This window comes from Carassius auratus, chromosome 14 (assembly GCF_003368295.1).
Source record: "Carassius auratus strain Wakin chromosome 14, ASM336829v1, whole genome shotgun sequence".
In the NCBI taxonomy this organism is placed as follows: domain Eukaryota; kingdom Metazoa; phylum Chordata; class Actinopteri; order Cypriniformes; family Cyprinidae; genus Carassius; species Carassius auratus.
The window spans coordinates 15,917,355-15,925,051 of NC_039256.1; positions in this window are offsets into that span (position 1 = coordinate 15,917,355).

Genomic DNA, 7,697 nt, shown 5'->3' on the forward strand with positions numbered 1-7,697 from the left:
TTATTATTTAACTTTATGGTCAATTTGCACAAACTATCAGTGAGACATATTTATTCAAAATGTAAAAAAAATGAAAAAAAGTCACCATAAAATGCTATATAAATTTGACAGAATTCTAATGTGATGCATTTGTTGTTAATGGAAATGTTAAAAAAGTGAGTTTATTATCTAAAAAGGCCACATGGCCAAACGTGTTTAGTTGAAGAAACACTCTTCTTTAATCAACTGCACTGAAAATACTTGATAGGATTTACTTTGAAACAATTTTCGTTCAGAAATGAGCAAGTAACAAATTGACATAAATGTGAAATTTTGAAGACTTACTAGTATTTTCTTGTAAAACATACTTAAATAATCATTATTTTATGAACTTCTTTACACTATGATAATTGGTGTTTTTAAATGAAGAAAGTCAGATATAAGTTTTTTCATTGTTTTATCACTTAAACCTAATATATATATATATATATATATATATATATATATATATATATATATATATATATATATATATATATATATATATATATATATATATATAATATGACTCTAGTGTTCAAATAATTCTTGGTGCCTCTGATGTACATATTGTTTGTTTATATTTAATGAGGAATATTTGACTTACATCACCACAGTATCAACACTCCCTGTAAATACATATAATGTATAAATGTGAACAAAAATTACATTAAATATTCTATTGTATATTGTACTGTATATTTTCCATACAACCTACTGTACATATGCAGAGTATAAACACCAAATGACAGAATCCTAGTTCTTGGGAATAAAGCTGGTGCAGTGTTTATTAAATGGTAGTATCTGACAATTAACTCAATAGTAAAAAGTGAAAAGAATATTAATACATTTGTGGAATTGTTTTTGTTCAGAATATGTGGTGATTGTAACATGACATAATATTGTTGTTAAAGAGACCGGGGCTAGTTGTCACAAGGGCTATATCTCACTGTCTGTGATATTTTGTGCCAAAAGGCTGACCATACTTTATATGTTGATTCTAAAAATCTGTCTTAAATTAGTATACATTTAAATTTAACAATAAAACCAGGTGTGAACAGTGTTTTCAAATCAAAAGTTGGAGGTTAAGGCAAGTTGTCACAATCTAAGTTACCAAAAATTATATAATTTTGTATATTATCTAGCACATTTAGCTTTATCATGAATTGTTTACTGTTTGCATTAGGCTGAAAAGCTTTAAAAGGTGATTTAATGGTGTGACGACTTATCCTTTAGTACTCCAGACTTTATGGTTTGTGCCTATGGACTTAAACCTACCCAAAAACACATTAAACTATACAGAAATATAACTAAGCCCGGTCTTTTCAATCTGTGGGGAAAAGCAGCTTTTCTAAGGGCTCAAGGGTCTCAGCTTCTGATCCTCTATGTGCTGAAAAAAATAAAAAATAATAATAATCTTTGCCATAACTCTATTAAAAGCTCTTCTTGAAACCTACATGACTTGTTGGTAACACACACAGACACAAAGAAGGCTGGTGTCTAATTCAGGAAGGCATATTATCTGATTCATGCACGCTGTAATGCATCATATTTTGTATCTTAATCTAAAGTCGGACAGAATATTCCTGCATTCAGGCGGGAGCGGCTGCATAAGAGGTTTTATCTTAAAAACGCTGTCAAAAAAGAGATGCAATACACTGCTTTCCTGAATCCACTGTTATCATGATCTAGAGCCCTTCACAAACCAAACAGCACGTTACATACTGCCTAGAAAAGGTTAAAGAAAAGTCAAAACTTCCTTTTGAAAAAAACAAAAACAAGAACAAGAACACCAACACTGTGCTGTAATTGTAGATCTACTGTATGTGAAAGTTCATGCTTAAACTGCATTAAAGGGATACTCCACACCAAATTGAAAATGTTGTCATTAATCACTTACCCCCATGTCGTTCCAAACCCGTAAAAGCTTTGTTCATCTTTAAAACACAATTTAAGATATTTTGGATGAAAACTGGAACGCTTGTGACTGTCACACTGACTGCCAATTAAAATACACTGTCAAGGTCCAGAAAAGTATGAAAACATCTTCAGAATAGTCCATCAGCCATCAGTGATTCAATCTGAATTTTATGAAGCAAGAATACTTTTTGTACACAAAGAAAACTAAAATAATTACTTCATTCCACATATTCTACAAAATGGCACTACAGTCATGTGGAAAGATAGAGAGGAGACAAATTGTTGAATAAAGTCATTATTTTAGTTTTCTTTGTGTACAAAAAGATAGGGAAAAAACATGACAGACTAACACGACAGATATTGCATTTTGTGTTAAATTAAAAATTAACTTTTCAATAACAACCAGATTGTGGATCGAGTGGTCCATGGTGGCAGTTTGTGGTATGGGCAGGGGTATGTTATTGACAACGAACACAGTTGCATTTTATTGATGGCATTTTGAATGCACAGAGACACCGTGATGAGATCCTGAGGCCCATTGTTGTGTCATTCATCCACGACCATCACCTCATGTTGCAGCATGATAATGCACGGCCCCATGATGCAAGGATCTGTACACAATTCCTTGAAGCTGAAAACATCCCAATTCGGGCAGCATACTCACCGGACATGTTATCCATTGAGCATGTTTGGGATGCTCTGGATTGGTGTATACGACAGCTGTCCCAGTTCCTGCCAATAACCAGCAACTTCACAAAGCCATTGAAGAGGAGTGGACCAACATCGCACAGGCCACAATCTACAACCTGATCAACTCTATGTGAAGGAGATGTGTTGCACTGCGTGAGGAAAATGGTGGTCACACCAGATACTGACTGGCTTTCCCAAAACAGTAAAACTGCACACTTTAGAGTGGTCTTTTATTTTGGCCAGCCTAAGGCACAACGCACGTCATGATTTTGCCAAGTCCGATGTGTTCCTAGGTCAACATATTTTGTGGACCCTGGAATAACATTTTACTCCAAAAATATATTCTTAACCATATCCCTACACCTAAACCTAACCTTAACCATGAGTAATCCCTAAAATCAGAGGAAATGATAGATGAATGACACTGATGTACAAGCACCAAACACTGATTTTAAGCATAAACTTCACAAAATCTATAAACTGGTTCTTCAAATCTGATTGGTTAATCACAATGTTGTTCCAGGGTCAACAACGATGTTGTCCCAGGAACATGTCTCACTTGGTAAAATCAGGTTAGGCAAGGCACAACTGTGCAATAATCATGATCTTGATATTCCACACCTGTGGATGGATTATCTCTGCAAAGGAGAAGTGCTCACAAACACAGATTTAGACAGATTTGTGAACAATATTTGAGAGAAATAGGCCTTTTGTGAACAGAAAAAATCTTAGATCTTTGAGTTCACCTCATGAAAAATGGGGGCGAAAACAAAAGTGTTGCTTTATAATTTTGTAATTCAACTCTTCATATTCTGCTTTGCATTTATTTAACTGTTATTATTTTAATCCGTTTTTTTTAGTGGAACTGAATTTCTGAGACATTCTGCACAGGCATGTCATGAGTGACAGATATCCGGCTATAATGGCAGTGTGAAGCAAACAGGAGCAGTTTCCTGCAGGTGAGGTGAAGCAGCCAGGCTTCATCCACATCACGTCTGCGCTCTCAAACACTTGTTCTGCTCACTCAAGCCTCAGAAACAGGGGAAGACTGAATCTTGTCATACCAGTCTCTCAAACAGATGGACTGCAGCTTTTCCATTGGGATTTTCTCTGAATGGCTGAATCTTGTGAAAAGGATTTCATCCTTAAAAAAGAAAAAAGAGATTTCCCTAAAATTATAAAGTTACTTTATATATATATATATATATATATATATATATATATATATATATATATATATATATATATATATATATACACACACACACACACACACACACACACACACACACACACACACACACACACACACACACATGACATTTTTAAATGAATGAGCAATTTTCTGTATTTAAAATTGAATTAATTAATTATAAAATTTTAATCAAAACTGTAAAATAAAATGTTTAATGAGCCCAAAAAAAGATAAAAAAACACCTTAATAATAATAATTAATATTATAAAAATATTAAATATTAAATATGAATAAAAAAGAAAATATAAATGTAATGAAATTTAAAGTAAATATAAAAATGCAAAATAAAACTAACTAACTAAATAAATAAAACGTTTTCATGAGATTCACCTTACCATTAAAGGATGGATTAAGAAAATACATATAAAAATGCAAGAAATTAATGAATTAATCACATTAAGGTAAATAATTAAATACAAATAAATAAACAAGCAAATAAAAAAAATGAAAGTCCTAAACTGTGAATGCAACATCAGATTCACCTAAACACTATGAATTAATCAACAAGAAAGAAAGAAAGAAAGAAAGAGAGAAAGAAAGAAAGAAAGAAAATGTATTTCACACAAACACTAATGAATTAATAAGCAAGTAAATAAATAAACAAACAAACAAAAATCCCGAAAAATATTATGATTCTCCTATTTCCCATGATCAGCGAATCACAAATAGAAGCCACAGCATGGTGTCTGGAAGTCCTCTGGTGAAGGTCAGGGCTGGAAACAGAGTTCAGAGGTCAAGGCAGAGACTGTAATGAGGACTATTGTCTGAGACCTGGCAGCGGGCTTACAATTAATGCTCTATTTTTATCTGTTGTGGAATTTGTCTAATGTCCTTCTTCTGTGGATGGATTTGGTCCAGATCCAACCATGTTGGGCTAGAAATCCCACACCACACATAGTTCAATGCATGAGAAAAACAGGACCTCTGAATGCCTGTGGTTTCCTCGTGCACCCTTATGATTCCGATCTGATTGTCTCTGAAATGCAGCCAGAATTTGACATCATTTCCTGCTACAATACTTCTGCATCTATGTAACACTGCGGAGGAGTTTGTACACTGATAATTATCACAGTTTCTTGAAATGTAGCTAATATTCACAGACTGCCATAAGTTTGATTTCATTGACATTTAAAGGGGTCATACGATATTGCTAAAAAGAACATTATTTTGTGTATTTGGTGTAATGAAATTTGTTTATACTTAAGGTTCCAAAAACACATTATTTTCCACATAATGTACATATCTTTTTCTCCTCTATGCCCCGCCTTTCTGAAACGCAGAATTTTTTACATAGCTCATTGGTCTGAAAAGCGAGGTGTGCTCTGATTGGCCATCCAGCACATTGTGATTGGCCAAATACCTCAAGCATGTGACGGAAATGATATGCCCCCTGATACGTGATATTTGTCCCAGTGCGACCTGACAAAAACTATAAAAACCCATTTCAATCGAGGCATTTGTTGCATCCAGTGGGGTAATGATTGCTGATTATAATGACTTATACTGCCTTTTTATGTGTTGTGTTGCATAAAGGTAATTGTGAATGATCTTATATCTTACAATTTAGACTTTTTTTCCTCCCAAATATGAATTTATACCTTGCAATTGCATGTAAAAAAAACTTTTGAACTTGTAATTCAAATTTCTGAAATTTTTCATGGAATTCCAACATTTTTCATGGAATTCATGGATTTTTTTTCCCCCAACTAAGCATGGATAAATAAATAATAATTGCATCTTTTAACTCATTATTCTGAAAATTGCCAGTTTAAATTTCACAATTCAACTTGTCTTCTCAGAAACTGCGAGTTAACATCTCAAAATGAATTGTGAGATATAAACTAGGAATTACAAGAAAAACACATAAAGATAAAAAGTCACAATTATATTCTTTAAATTCATTGGTGAAAATAGGCTTCTATAATTAATCACGTTTCAAATAAGCCATATCATGTAGATGGAATGATGCATAAAACAGCTCATTAATCAACACTTGACTTATAAAGCTCTCAAAGGAATTAGAAACTAATTAAAGACTGCGTAGATCTTGGAAGATGCTTTATGGAGCACCTTTCTTTGACACAAAGAGTCATGTGTCGGATCATTGAAATGGCATGCAAGACAGCAGAATGTGCTTCCAGCTTGGGAAGAATATGCTAATTCACACGGAGAGCTCAGAGTCTTACACTGAAGTCCCTAATGAAGTCCTCTCATGCAATCTGTTTGCGCGTCATGCCAGCGCTATGGTTTTCGATACTGTCAAATGCACGGCTAGCGCCAAAGTCCCCCGCCAGATCTCGTCTCCCAGCTCAATTATCTTTCTAATCAGCTGCTTCATTGCCTTGAAAAGAGATACAACACTTTCAATTAGGTTTTGTGATTTAGCTTTGTTCTCTTATATGGAGAGCAATCATCCAGTGCGTGTTCACATTGTTTGCATCTCGTGGGTTTTTTCTCAATCTCTCCCAAAACCCATTGAGCTTTTGGCCTCGGCCGGCGTGATTCATTTCACTTTCTCAAGAGCCTCGGTCTTAAAAGTCATTCTCATATCAGCTGTAAACAATGAGAGAGGGAATTGGGACCAGTTGTGTTCACCCCTAACCCGTCTGTCCTTCTCTATCACTCTCACAAAACTAATGAGAGATCCAGACGTGAAAGGAAAAGGAGTAAAAGAATTCCAGACGCCAAAAATAAAGGGCTACCATAAACAAAGGAAAGAAGCACACTTGTTTGTATGGTGAAAAAAAAAAACATCAAGATATAAAATGCAGAAGAGGGATTGCTGGGGATTTCAGTTGACACAGGAACATCAACTTTAACAACAGGAAGTGCTTGAAGTAGAAGTAGGTGTGGGCGATGTGACAAAAATATACCGTGTGACTGCAGATCACTGCAGATCATGGTAACAATAATAAAAAATAAAAAATAAATTAATTTAAAGTGCTAGTCCACACAAACTCCCTTTACTCACTCTCATGTTTTATTTCTTCTGCTGAACAAAAACAAGATACTTTGAAGACAAAAAGTAACCAAACATTGGTTTTCAATGTATTGTGTCTCCTTTTATGCTCCAAAGACAGAAATGTAATTTTGGGGTTTTCATTTCTGAAAATGTCTGAAATTACACTGAACAAATGGTGTAGGATTTATAGGTTATCGGTTTTCTCTCAGATATTGCTGGTAAATTTCACAAACAATTACACAGCAAGTAACAGATCGAAATAAATCCCTCATGTTGTGTTCAAAAACTGGGTACAGCTGCAATTTACCAAAAATCAACACTATGAAACCTAATTAAGATTCATGCAAAAACAGAAAACCTCTACTGCAGTATGTCAAAAATATATGAGAAACTTGTTGAATTTCTTCTGTTGCATTAGGGTTATGAGTCTCACTTTCAAGTAAACTTTGAGCCTTATATAAGTCAATAGGACCCCAACACAAAAGTCCTAACAATTTTTGTACAGCCTTTTCAAAACACACATATATGTCATGCAAATTTATAACACTAAAGGAAAAAATATTTACCAAATTTCAAGGAATAAATCATGAATCAACTTTAAAAAAAAAAGAGGCTATAATAGTATTTTCTTGTAAAATTAAATGGCGTTCAAGATGATCTCGCATTTTACAAATATTATAATATATATAATAAAGCAGGAAAGCAGAAAGAAAGTGGCATTTAAAAAACAAAAACATTTTCAAAGCCCAAAAAATTCACAAAAGTGTTTTAAACCTGTTGATTAAAAAACACTGAAAAACAATAATGCAGAACATTTACATTTGTTCATTTAGCAGATGCTTTTATTCAGAG